The sequence below is a fragment of the Octopus bimaculoides genome, chromosome 2, assembly GCF_001194135.2.
Source record: "Octopus bimaculoides isolate UCB-OBI-ISO-001 chromosome 2, ASM119413v2, whole genome shotgun sequence".
NCBI classification, from domain to species: domain Eukaryota; kingdom Metazoa; phylum Mollusca; class Cephalopoda; order Octopoda; family Octopodidae; genus Octopus; species Octopus bimaculoides.
In genome coordinates, this window is record NC_068982.1 from 172,439,048 (window position 1) to 172,454,274 (window position 15,227).

Here is a 15,227-nt window from a genome sequence, read left to right on the forward strand (position 1 = left end):
ATATATATATATATATACGACGGGCTTCTTTCAGTTTCCGTCTACCAAATCCACTCACAAGGCTTTGGTCGGTCCGAGGCTATAGTAGAAGACATTCGCCCAAGGTGCCACGCAGTGGGACTGAACCCGGAACCATGTGGTTCGTAAGCAAGCTACTTACCACACAGCCACTCACGTAGGCTGGCTGTGTGGTAATAAAAGTTGTTTCCCAAATACATGGTTCGGTGTTTAGCCCCACTGTGTGATACATTGAGCAAATATTTACTACTACAGCCTCGGGCCGACCAAACCGTTGTGAGTGGATTTAGCAGAAAGAAACTTAAAGATGCTCATCGTATATAATATAAATAGTATATAGATGTATGCATATATACATACATTATATATATATGTATATATACATGCATATATGGGTACAGGACATAAAAAGAAAAAACGTAGGCTAAATGAGAAACGAGAACATAAAAAAACAAAAACAGAAAACGAACATTTTTTTTCGAACGAAAGAAACAGAGAAACAAGACAGGCAACATAAAGAACATTCTCTTCATCAATTGTCCCCTGCTTAATCTATTCCGCGTTACATACATACATACATACATACATACATACATACATGTGTGAGCGCGCTCCCTACCACTGCTTGACAACCGGAGTTGGTGTGTTTACGTCCCGCAATTAGCAGTTCGGTATAGGGAAATAGATGGAATAATTACCAGGCTTTAAAATGTAAGTACTGGAGTCGATTCATTCGATTAAATGTTCTTCTGAACGGTGCCCCAGCATGGCCATAGTCAAATGACTGAAAGAAGTAAAAGATAAAAGACATTAACAAAAACATAACAAAAAAAGAAAGAAAAATAATATACTGGGAAATAAAACAAAGATTAAAACAATTTATATAAGCAGGCGTGGCTGTGTGGTAAGTAGCTTGCTTCCCAACCACATGTTTCTAGGTTCAGTCCCACAGTGTGACACCTTGGACAAGGTAGATGAAAACTGAAAGAAGCCCATTATATATGTATGTATATATATATATATATATATATATATATATATATATATATATATATACGGTGTTGGTGTGTTTATATCTCCGTAACTTAGCGGTTCGGAAAAGCGGCTGATAGAATAAGTACTTGGCTTTAAAAAAATAAGCCCTGTAGTCGATTTGTTCGACTAAAACACTTCAAGGTGATGCTCCAGCATGGCAGCTGTCAAATGATTGAAACAAAAAAAAAAAAGAATAAAAATGATAAGTACAAAAAAACTAAAATGTTATAAAAGCGTGTATATCTTATCATTTTCATTTGCCTCTTATTACTTGCATGGCTGGTTTCGTTCTACTTCTCTCGTTCCAGCATTTCTAAATTCAGTGACTTCGTGACAAACTGGTGATCAAATAATTATCATAATTAAAAAAATAAAAACTTCCAAGCGCAATTTGCATGCAAAATTTAACAAAGCTATGTTTAAAAAGATATTCAGCAAAAAATATGCGCTACTTCATAATGTAAAAGATCTCAACATCGCTATCAAAATACAGGACCAGATACTACAACAGCTTGAGTTTCAAGGGCCCACAGCTCTTCAATATCCTTCCAAAATGAAGGCGCATGGCTCACTCGTTGAGTGAAAACGCAGGCCATGCGTTGAGAGATATTTGGCTGCTAATTTCCAAAAGTGTGTACCTTACGAATAATTTTAAGAAACAGCCTATAGTTTGTCATTTGCGTTTGTAACCATTGGTGGTCTGAGTCAGCAAATTTGGATATAGGTTCAGAGCTAGGATCATAAAGTGATGTGGAATAAATGCAAAAGCAGGTTTAATATTAGTTGCAAAGCATTATTTCCTTGACCCACGAATCTAACAAAATAAAATAAGAGTATCACAAACATCAACTGTGAAATATACGAATATAAAATCCCCAAAATATTTGTTTATTCTCTGTAAACAAAGAATATATTCCCAGATATAGCTGAATGGATTCACATCCGTTGGGCAATATTAAAATATTTAATACGAAAACTGAGAATGAATGGTTCAAACTAGTTGGTTCTTAAGTTTTTTTTATTTCGTGACGCGCTAGAGATCAAATTCTAAAAATCTGGCAAACTTCGTACGGAAATTTTATATATATATATAAAAAAAAAGCATATTTTAAAATTTGAAAAGAATATAGAAACTATTGTCCCTTCGATTTATTAATCGTTCTTGTGTATAACATAAAATAAGATAAATTTCGGATAGCATTTTTTCAACACTCAAATATTAGTATGAGTTTTCTAAAACCTTAAATTATAATTTTAAAATACTGTGGTGCACTTAAACACCCAGCTTTCGAGGCACCAATGCGGAAGGGAGCAGCGTTTGAGAACAACTGATTTATGCATACTCCGAATACGGTGTGCGATATATAACATGACAGTTTCACACTGAGGCATTTTTGTCAACATTGACAAGGAGATCAAAGTGCACCGCTTTGTCATCAAACCAGAAAATAATTAATAAATGATAATAATAAAAAGCACCATGTACTTTGACAAACAGCTACGAATTCCACCGACGAAAACATTGCCCAGAAAGGAAGCCGAAAAGTTATCAAAAGGAAAGAAAAAAAACACGGAAACTAAGTAACTTAGATACTAGATAACAGAGTATCAATGAACAGTATTAATAGAATCCAAAAATGAATTGGACAACTGAGCGTGATAAAATAAACTTTTAAATATAAGCAAAATCTTTATGAAAATAGCAGGACTAGAAACTCGACACCCAATCCGTAAAATAAGAACTACTATCTTTAATAGGGAACGCCAGACACTTCCAGCTTGAACTCACGCAACATAATCTTCAAATCTTAGACAATAATTGGCTTGTGTCTTCACGTTCTGAGTTCAAATTCTGCCGAGTTTGACTTTGCCTTTCATCCTTTTGGGGGTCGATAAAATAAATACCAGTTGAATTTTGGGATCGATGTAATCGACTCACCCCTCCCCTCACCAAGATTGCTGGCCTTGCACCAAAATTTGAAACCAATGTTACTTTAGCTTGTCATTCTCGTTTATATTTGACATAACTGATGAACAATAACGTCCGAAGTTGCAAGTCTTCAAATGGCCTATCAGCAACGTCAACATTCACAGCCTTATTATCTACGTCTGCTATCAACACAGCCATTGATTGGTTATTACTAGATCTTCCCTTCGTTTCTGAGTGTTCTATAGTAATGTCTTTCTTCTCTCTCTTCTTTCTATATTTTCTAAGGAGAACCACCACACCTGGCAGGGTACCAGGCGCAACACTACCCAATTCTTGTTTCACCTCTGGCTTCTTTTTATCAGCTCCTACATCAATTGTTTCTTTAACAAACTTTTTTTTCCAAAGGTAACATATTCAAATGCTCTTTGGCCCTTCTATTATCTTTGCAATCACCATGAAATTCATTCGTTTTAGAATTGAGTATAGAAACTGAACATGCTGAAGATGAGCTGTTTCCTACATCATCTTCAGTTTCATATTTTATTATCTGAGTTTTCATAACCTTATCATCTAAATCTTTCTCGATCTACACAGATTTTTGAGATACTGCTTTCTTGGAACTTGAGCTCAAATCTTGACAGGTATTCTTTTAATCCACTGCAGTGGCCTGTAACTGATTTGAACATTCAGAGCTTGTGGTAGGTTTCTGGAGGAGAGAAGTTACAACTTTATTTGTGGCTCCAAGAAGAGAGGATTTTGAATTCAACACTTTCGCGGCAGGTTTTTCAACTTTCAGAGTTACACCATAAACAACGACCGGTTCGTTATCATTACTTGAAGAGTTACTCCTCTTAGAACCTTCAACAGTCAGAACGGAAAGTGGTTTATCTGTGACTAGCATCAACATGTTCTCTTTACTCGCTACTGGTGACATTTTCAAACTGATTGGTGAGTATTTTGCTGAAGAATTTTCCTTGACAACTGAAGAAGCAGAACGAAGTTTTTTCTGCTATTGTCACAGAGAGTTTCCTTTCACTTGCTGCTGGTAATATCAGACCATTCATTAAATCCGTTGATGATGAAGTAGTTTTTCTGCCAACACCGTTATCACCACCACTACTACTACTGGTGCTACAATCAGTGGTATCGGCAGAATGCTGTTTAATGCCACCAGGCTGTTGAAGTACGCCGACCACACCAGCTTTATCATTAACTTCAACGGAATCTGATGAGAATTGTTTCCTCTGGGACACATTCTCATCCCGTTTGCTCTGCTTTTGCACCATACCGTCGACATTGTTCAGGCTGTGGAGGCTGAGATTTCATTACGTTTACAGATCTCGTTTTAGATTCGGAGACAGATTTAAAGTTGTTTCCGTGAGTGAAGAAGCATTTGTGTTTGGCAAGGGTTTTACTCCGACTGTAACGATGGCAACAATTGGAGCATTGGAACAATCTCTTCTCGTTCTGATGTTGATGACTGTGCACACGGAGATTACACAGATACAGGAACTTTTTTAAGACAAGCAGAACACTAACCATAAGAGCATCACAGCAAACCACAGCACATACCCAAGGCACACACAGCTGCGCTCGGTAGTGAAGTGAAAGCACGTTATAAAAATAAAACTACTGAACAATAATAATAATAATAATAATAATAATAATAACAACAATAATAATAGAAATTTAGGGGGAGGGGATGAGTCGATTACATCGACCCTAGTACATAACTGGTACTTATTTAATCGACCCCCCCCCGAAAGGATGAAAGGCAAAGTCGACTTCGGAGGGATGTGAACTCAGAATGCAAAGACCGAAGAAATGCTGCTAAGTATTCTGTCCAGCATTCCAACGATTCTGCCAGCTAAATTGAAGACACTATTATTTCTAGGGGAGAACTTTGTTAGTGAGCCACAGAGAATAGTAAAACTAGACATCAGGCATGCAAATCTCATCTCGTCTTAAATATCTCGATGGGGATTGTGCGGTGTATTACTTAAGCTTAGCTAAAACTTAACTTCATTCCCCAGCGACAAGATTTTTCCATCCACGACTAATTTGCAGATAAAAAAAAATGAAACCAAGTCATTACATTTTTTTTTTCAAGCATCACAAGACAAATAAGTTTGACTTTGTTTCTCAATTCATTTTCCTTGCGAAGGCGCGTGGTTTAGTGGTGCGGAGTATTCAGCTCTCGATCGTAAGTTCAATACACGGCGGCGCGTTGTGTCTTTGAGCCAGACATTTTATCTTGCGTTGCTCTAGTTCACTCAGCTGGCAAAAATGTGTTGTACCTGTAATTCATAGTGCCAGCTTTGTCACCTTCTGTGTTACGCTGAATCTTCGAGAACTATGACAAGGGTACGCATGTCTGTGGAGTGCTCAGCCACTGGCACGTTAATTTCAGGAGCAGGAAGGCGGCGAACTGGCAGAAACGTTAGCATACCGGGCGAAATGCTTAGCAGTATTTCGTCTGCTGCTATGTTCTGAGTTCAAATTCCACCGAGGTTGACTTAGCCTTTCATCCTTTCGGGGTCGATTAAATAAGTACCAGTTACGCACTGGGGTCGATGTAATCGACTTAATCCCTTTGTCTGTCCTTGTTAGTCCCCTCTATGTTTAGCCCCTTGTGGGCAGAAAAAAAAAAAAGAAACATTAGCACGCTGGGTGAAATGCTTAGTGGTATTTCGTCTGTCTTTACGTTCTGAGTTCAAATTCCGCCGAGGTCGACTTTTCCTTTCATCCTTTCGGGGTCGATAAATTAAATACCAGTTGTGTACTGGGGTCGATCTAATCGACTGGCCCCCTTCCCCAAAAATTTAGGGCCTTGTGCCTTGAGTAGAAAAGAATATTTCAGGAGCAGGCAGTCCGTTGATCGGATCAACTGGAGCCCTCATCGCAGTAACCGACGGAGTCCCAGCTAGTCTTTTCCTTGTTTTAATCCTTAAACTTTCGCATTTACATGAAAAATTTAAGGATTTAGTCGTCGATTAAGATTATCGCTATTTCTCACTTGTAACATCTTATGTTTTTCTACTTGCACAATGAATAAAAATCTGTTTTCTCGGACGAGACAACTCCAGTTAAAACAAGCTAAGTTAGTGTTAACAGAATTATGTAATATATACATGCATAACTTATGTTACGGAATTTCGTGCTCCTGAAAATCTTACGGTAACTCGGAATTCCGCAATGCGATGTGTATTTGCATTGGATTTCAGGTTTCAAATTAAAAAGTGTTCCGGTAGATTTTTTTTTAATTAACACACCCATTTATATGCGTGAAAATAGGAATTTTAGAATACACTGTACTCAATACATACGTATAAAATTGTGTGTTCTATATTCAATATATAGATTCTCATCGAATCTGTAATTTTACACGGTGTAACTTTTTCCTTTTCTAAACCATAGGATGTGATGTATATAGCAACATATGTTGTTATTCAGTACCTTCAGAATCTCAAATTGTGCTCCATATCACGATTATTACTCATGAAATCAGTATTAAGGTGTTATGCTTACAGAAACGCTTAGTAGTATTTCTTCTGGTCTTACGTTCCGAGTTCAAATTCCATCTCCATCGACTTAGCTTTTCATCCTATTGGATCGATGTAACCCACTTAACGATTCCCCTAAAATTAATGACCTTGTGCCAAAATTTGAAATCATTATCTCCGCCTTAGCGAAGGAATTGTTTTCAGTCGTGTTTGTTTGTTTGTCCGTGGACAAGATATCTCAAGAACCGCTGGATGGATTCGGATGAAACTTTCAGGGATGTTTTGATTTTTTATTGTCCATACGGACTAACAAAGAGGGGACAATACAATACATTTAGGGACATAGAACAAATGAAAAAAAATAATAAAACGTATGACAATGAATAAAGGAAAATGAGAAATGAAAATGAAATTACTTACCCTACCAAGTAACATCACTTACTTACCTTTACCTCTGTATTCCATTATGTCCAGTCCATAGTGTATTTTTAATTCCTTACAATCTATAGATTTTGGCAGTTTATTCATGACATAGTTCACTTCCCATATTCCACATCCTTCTTTGTATCCTTTAATTTTGTTTATTTGCCATTCAGTAATTAATATACATGTATGTTCACCGCCACTACACTCCTTATCCTCTACTCCAACATAAACTGAATTTTCCCACTCTAACGCAGTTTCAACCAGTTCTTCTTGTGCCTCCTCATATAATACACACGCATAACAACAGGTGGGAGGGGAGGTTTGTGAATCCCTGTGTGTAACGTCTCTTCTTTTTTGTTTTTGTGTTGAAGAGGAGTGGGAAGGTTTAGTGTCTGCAGGGAGAGGGTGGGACGAAGAGGGTATGGGTGGGCATTGGGTAGTTGCGGGGTGGGGTTCTGCATGCGTGAGGTTTAGCTTCTTCCTCTTCATTTTCTTTTCCTTTTTCCGATGGTTTCCCACTCATTTTCTACCGTTTCTTTTTCCGCCTCTACTGGTATTATTCTATCTTCTTTTAATCTTTCCTGCCGTTCCACTTGTGGCTCCTCCTGGAGTTGCTGTCTTTCTGCTTCTTTGATCGGTGGAGGGCATTTCGCTCTTATGTGGCCCTTATGGCCACATTTAAAACAGCGAGAGATTCTGCCCGCCACCTTTACATTCATTATAGTTTCATTCACTGTCACCGTTTCAGCCATTTCTTCTATCGATTCTTTTGAACCTTGAATAATCATATTCAAGATTTGGCCTTTCCAATTCACACTTTTCGTTTTTGTGGCCAGGAGCACCGCTATCTTGTCCTCGGTACCAACCAAGACTGCAGCTGCTATCCAGGCCACATCTATCTCTGATGGAATTCCCTCCAATCCTACCCAGGACGCTCTCTGTCCCAGGTACATAGGTAGAAGTACTAACTCTTTGTTTCTCAGTGGTGTCACCGAGTGTTTCTTCGCCGTGTTTTCATTTTTGAACCCGACCTCAACCTCTCCGAATATTGACCCTCTGGCAAGATATATTATTTCTTGCCAGATTGGTCTCAGCGCCCTTTCTACTTGTTCCATTGTCATATGGTCAATTTTTCCCTTCTCAATTGAGTAGGTTCTGCAAGTCACCTTTCTTCCTTTCATTATTTTTGTTGTTTCCTGCAACCGTCCCGACTTAATAGCTTCTTGTATTTTCCCATTTCGATCTCAACATTAGCATTCGATTCTCGGGCGACGTCTGCGAACTTCCTATTTCTTCGTTCCAATTCCTTATCCATAACTTTGATAGTTCTTAACAGTTCTTCTTCAGATGTTGACAGCTCCGACTCGCTAAGGTCTGAGTAAAACATTTTTTTTACTTGCCATACTCCCCTCAAAACGCTGAGGGACAGCACAACCATACACGCCGCTGCAATGCAGCACAAAACAGATCGCAATACTTTTCAATAAACAACAGGTGTCACGTACTTTCAGGAATGTTTTGCCTTGTGACTAGCACGAACTGATAAGATTTTGGAATCGATCTATCACTGGACAAGGATTCTGGATTATTTTTCCAGATTTTTTACTTCATTTTTAGTATTCTTGTTTGTGAGAACAGTCGAGTTTATTTCAGATATTCTCATTTTAAAAAATTATCCCCGGCTAATCATTGAGAGGACATTGGTGTTGCCTTGGCGGAGATTTGCGGGAGTGGAGCCCATGCAACCATTTCATTTCTCATTTTTATATAACATCTCATTTTCATTCATTTTATGCTTTTGTCCCCACTGTGATGCTGTGTATGTCTTTGTAGTGTCTCTTCTGTGTTGAGACAGTAGTGCCCAAACACACATTGGTGGAGTTTGCGCTCTCTGAGTGCTCTTGTTATTAATTAAATTAAATGAGCTCAAATTCCGCCGAGGTCAACTTTGCCGTTCATCCTTTCGGGGTCAATAAACTAAGTACCAGTTGACTACTGGGGGGGTCGATGTAATCGACCAGTCCCTTCCCCCAAATTTTCAGGCCTTGTGCCTATAGCAGCAAGGGTTATCAATGAAATGAATTGCTAGATTTCTTTTTATTTCTAGTCCGTCAGTAGCAGACTCGCAGCCCTTATTTGGAAGTATAGTAACCATGTCAACTAAATCTTCATTTAATTCCTATTCCTCAAACCGTTCCTCAATTATTTCAGTTTTTATTAAAGGGCGTTATTCTAGTATTTATCTGCGTTTACATTTTGTACTCTTTGTACAACTCTGTCATACAGCTCTATTCGTGGCAAAGAAACCTCCCAACATGCATTTAAGGTGGTTTTCTTAATTTCACGAATTACTACAATAATTATCTTCATACAATGCAGGATATTAGGTGTTTTTTTTTTGTTTTTGTTTTTTTTTTGCCAGGTGCAGACGTCATAGTCTGGAAAGAAATTTGCTTCCCAACCATATGGTTCTGGGTTCTAATATAGCACCGGGCCGACCAAAGATTTGGTCGACGGAAGCTGAAAAAAACAGCCCGTTTTATATGTATATATTTGTGTATGTATGTATGTATGTATGTGTGTGTTTGTGTGTGTGTGTGTGTGTGTGTGTTTCCACTAATACTACTTGACAACCAGTGTTAGTTTTTTTCTCTGTCTTTTTTCTATATTCCCATAATTTAGCGGTTTTGCATGAAGAGACCATGTTTTAAAAAATAAGTACTGGGGTCAATTCGTTCGACTAAAAAAAAACCTATAAGGTGGTGCCCTGGCATGGCCGCAGTCTAATGACTGAAACAAGTAAAATATAAAAGACAACTGTGAAGCTATAATCTAGTTTTCTTTGCATCTCAGCCAGTATTTATCCTATACAAGTTTTTAACGTAATTACGAATTACACCTCGATCTGATAGTTATACGAGTTGTGTCGTGTTGGGCTTAAGAACAGAACTTTAATTCTAAGATGCCTTAAATTACTGGGATGTGATGAAGCGTTATTAATTAGTAATAAAAATTTCAAGTCAACATTATTTCTTTTCTTTAAATTTCAGCTTCAGGATCAAAGTTTGCATAAAAATCTCTTTCGAATATTCTGGTAGTCATTCCTGATTTCATTTTAGATGCACGCCAACGAACTAGAAGGGTATTTTTATTGAATCCTCTCACTGCATGCAGATTAAGAAATATGTTAATTACTAACGGCTTCCTGAAACAAACCCTAATGTGTGACTACATAATAATAATGCGATTCGATCTGCAGATGCTTTGGATCAGCTAACCATTTTTTTTTTTCTGTTCTTGACATAAAAGTTCTTTTTGGTATTTTCTTCAAGAATAAACTTACTGGTTCCGTCAACATTAAATATTTCTTTTAAAGAAAAGGAACTTTCATCGATTATTCTAGTTAACTATAGCAAAACTTTCTTGGCACTTTTCTTAACGTTTCATCCATTACTACCATACAATTTAATATGATGCAAAAACTGCATTTTTTCCCCCAGCTTACTTCCGAAAATCCAGTTTATAGTTTATTAGAACTTTCATTTGTAATGTTAATTTGACCTCAAAATTCTTATTGCTTTTTGTCGTATAGCAAAACTATCCTAAAGACAATAATGTTTTTTTTTTATCTTCTATCCAAAATGGCACGGTTTTTATCCATAGTTTCCTTGATATTACTACGAAGTGTATTTCGAACATTTTAAGATCTTTTGCATATACTGGCGATAATTATTTTTTCTTAATTTTCTTTTAATTCTTTAAACAGTTTATATTCGTTTATATTAAACTGCTTCACAATGTTTGTAAAACCCTTTTCATTTTGAAGCTGATTGAAAATTTTACCTTCATTTCTAGAGAAATTGATTTTATTGTCTATATTCGCTTTATTTCAAATCCAATCTTGGAAACTCTCAACAAAATATCATGAGATGGAGATTATGAATATCAACCATGGCTGTGTGGTAAGAAGCTTACTTCCCAACAACATGATTCGGGGTTCAGTTCCACTACGTTGCACCTTGGGCAAGTGTCTTCTCCAATACCTTCGAGCCAACCAAAGCCTTGTGAGTGGATTTGGTAGACGGAAACTGAAAGAAGCCCGCTGTATATATATATAATATACATATATATGGCTACATACCTATGCATGTGTGTCTTTGGGTCTGTTTGTCCCTTACCTCACCCACGGACTGCTTGACAACCGGTACTGGTGTGTTTACATCCTCGTAACCTAGCGTTCCGGCAACGGACCCCGATAGAATAAGTATCAGGCTTTAAAAAAACAAGTACTGGTGTCGATACATTCAACCACAAATTCCTCCAGACGGTGCCCCAGCATGGCCGCAGTCTAATGACTGAAACCAGTACAAGAATAAAAAGGAAAACGGGGGAAAGGCCACAAGGAACGTTTTTTAATACTAAATACACGATATAAGAAATTACAGTTTTTTAGAGGTTAAATACTTCCACAGGAAGTTTTTGTCTTCCAATTGTAGGGATAGCTCCAATATATCGAAACTTTTCAACTCTTCATATTACATATATGCACCACCCACAATCGTATACGCGTTTGGTATGCAGAGTGCTTCCTTTAGGTACTTTCCCTGAGTCATATAGCAGTTTACATACCTCAACTGATTATGTGGGACAACACAACCAAAATACAGCATAAATCTGATTGAAAGATATCAAAGCTTGTAATGTCAAATGGTAAACTATTTTTACAAATTAAATTTTGCATGAACGAGCAAGAGGAAATAACTGCTGCCGAGAATGTAACAAAATCTGGTTGATATTCTATGTTATTTTGTTTGTTTGGATGGGTATTTTTTCTTTTTTTTTTTCTGTATTTTCCCCTTTTTCTATTTTTGCTAAATGATTTTCAAATACCACCGCATAACTCAATATCATTTCAGAAACAAACATAAATGCATCAACCAAATTATTTTTGGTTCTAGGCAGTTATTGCCTCTTGTTCATTCAAGCAAAATTTAATTTGTAAAATATTTTACCATCTAAAACATACATTGATCTATTTCTAAAAGAACCTTTATCATTATACCGCACCAAATTTCTGCGAACCCTCGCATTTTTTTATCTAATATATGCAACTCAAACTCTCTGTGTTTTACGCGCTTATACACCAACACACACTCCTTTCTCTCTCTCTCTCTCTCTCGCACACACACATAGACTCACAAACACTTACATACATACATACAAACATCAAGAACACAAATGCACATACTCTAGACTTCCCGCCTATAAATTTACCTTTTACAGAAACAACTTTTCCTCTGAAATGGTGGTGGTGGTGGTGGTGGTGGTGGTGGTCGCTCTTTCAATCGAATCGACGATGAAACTATGCTTTCTTAAACTTTTTAAATTGCTGATACTATCTTATTGACAACACCTGAAAGGAATCCAGTCGTGTCACCATTTTTCATGTCTGCTGAATATGAAATAATAGATTAAAAATTCAGTTTTCTCCGAAGTCAGACGCTAGGCTAGTCTCAACAACTATATTAAAAATAATGAGGTTTTTTTTTTCTCAATTTTATTTATTTAACACTAAATAAAAGTAAACAATATAAGTAAATTATTTACTCAATTACGACACACGAAGAAAAAATATTAATTTTCGACACTTTTTATTCATTTAAAAAGAAAATGTTATATATAAAAAAAATTCAAATATGGTAATTTACTCTTTCTACTCTAGGCACAAGGCCCGAAATTTTGGGGGAGGGGAAGGGGGCCAGTCGATTAGATCGACCTCAGTACGTAACTGGTACTTAATTTATCGACCTCTAAAGAATGAAAGGCAAAGTCGACCTCGGCGGAATTAAATATGGTAATTTATTAAAGACGGTTCTTTCTCCAGAAATCGTTATTACTTCATTTTAAAAAAAACAAATTCTAACAAAGAAATATTATGCGAAACAGTACGTCTTTTATTCCGTTGGTTCCCAACCTTGAAGATTACATCATCATCATCATCATCATCATCGACATCATCATTATCACCATCATCATCACTATTATGAAGGCGGCAAGACGGCCGAATAGTTAGCATGCGAGAAAAGTGCTTAGCGGGATTTTGTCCGTTTTCATGCCCTGAGTTCAAATTCTACCGCAGTTGACTTTACCTTTCATCCTTTCGGGGTTGATAAAATAAGTACCAGTTAAACACTGGGGTCGATGTAATGGACTTACCTCCTACCCAGAAATTACTTTCCTTACGCCTACATTTGATATCATCATTATTATTATGACAGCAAGCTGGCAGAATCGTTAGCACCCTGGGCAGAATGCTTAGCGGCGTTTCGTCCGTCCTTACCTTCTGAATTCAAATTTCGCCGAGACCGACTTTGCCTTTCATCGTTTCGGTGTTGATAAAATAAATACCAGTTGAACACTGGGTCGATGTAATCAACTTGTCTCCCCTTCCGAAATTGCTGGTCTTGTGCCAAAATTTGAAGCCAATATTCTTGTTACATACGTATATACATGTGTGTGTGTGTGTGTGCGTGTGCGCAACATGTGTATCCAAGAATTTTTATAATTCATGACGGGGCCTATTTTTGAGGGCCCTACCTTAGCTGCAAATTAGGTACTGGAAAAAGAAAAAGAAAAAAAAACTCACTGAATCCTCTTCCTTCCGTCAGTACCCAAAGCACGTACTTATTTTGCTTTATGGTGAATTCTGTCCGTCATAGCTGTGCTCAATCAGAATTGATCTGATGCTAAACAACAATAACAGTACGAAAACAATATGTATCCTCAAGGAACGCGATAAAGCAGCAGATATTTTCAAGGCATGACCGAAGTCTAATGGCTGAAATGAGAAAAAGATAAGAGCTATGTTACGTTTATGTATTTTTTTTGCAAGAAAAAAAAAGATATGACAATGAAACAAAAACAGTCGTATGATTCGACATGATGAACAAAGAAGTTAATCTAGCTGATCGTATGATGGGGAGACAACTGTGGATGACCCTGAAATCAGTGAGGGGTGGTTGTAGAGCGGATGAGATGAGGAAGAAGAAGTTTAAAAAATGCCATAGAATATTTGTGTTGCTTGGATGTGGCCTTTGAAAATAAGTAAAATCGGTCATTGTCAGATTTAGGGAGAGAACAACAACAGTAGCGGAAAATATCACTACAACGACGACGACGAAGACGGCGGCGATCGCTTTTACCATTGCAACTCTTTTATTCTTTTACTTGTTTCAGTCAACAGACTGTGGCCATGCTGGGGCAAGGCCTTGAGGAATTTTAGTCGAGCTAATAGACTTATTTTGAAGACTGGTACTTATGCTATCGGTCTTTTTTTTGGCCGAACAGCTAACTTACGAGGACATAAACACATCATCACCGGTTATCAATCGGTAGTGGGGGACAAAGTCAGACACAGAGACACACAAACACATACAAAAGAAGAAGAAGAAGAAGAAGAAGAAGAAGAAGAAGAAGAAGAAGAAGAAGAAGAAGAAGAAGAAGAAGAAGAAGCGAAACCAAAGCAGCCGTGATCCATCAAGAGAAATCTAGCTCGATAGACTTGTTAGAAGTAGCCAAATGAATCTTAAATCCCACCCTACTGTCTTGATATTGCATATTGTGATCACTTTTAGATGGAGCATTTTGGATAAATCTTTTTACTAAAGCACAAGGAAATTATGGAGAGGCGCTAGTCGATTACATCGATCCCAGTACTTGCCAGTTTTTTAATTTTTTTTATATTTTGTCGACCTTGAAAGGCAAAGTTGACTTCAGCGGGATTTGATCTCAGAACGTAATGAGCTGAAAAAATACCTTGCAGTGACTGGACCTGAACCATGGGGTTGTATATAATAATGATTTATTGTTTTGAAAAATACTGAATTTCATATCTATCTATCTATCTATCTATCTGAAGTATCACCTGAAGAGGAAGGTGAGAGTAGAAAGGGAAGTCTTGTCTAGTGAATGCTTCAAAAAAAGATGGGTGAATATAGCAAGGATGGCACGTGTGAACGACGGAGCCATCTTGAGCATAACCCTATGAACTAGAAAAAAATCCAGGAAAAAAAAAATAAAACAAAAAGGCAAAAGAGAGTCACTTACAGTTATAGTTTCTTCAATGACAATATTAAGGTTACCGTGGTCTTTTCCGTAGGCTTTTCTTTCCACGGCTAAACCTAAACTGTCCTCCCCTCTTTTTACACGAGAACATTACTGTGTGATACACGATCCCTATTGATCGCTTTTTTTTTTCTCGATCCCTTTTGATCGAACCCCCCCCCCTTTTTCCCTTCCTACGATCCCTTTTGATC

The 15,227-nt window shown here is 37.3% G+C and overlaps 1 protein-coding gene across 1 annotated transcript in view; it reads left to right on the forward strand.

Moving 5' to 3' along the window:
* Positions 1-15,227, forward strand: part of LOC106875258 (estrogen receptor) — a 782,825-nt gene that overhangs the window by 148,394 nt on the left and 619,204 nt on the right. The window lies entirely within an intron of this gene.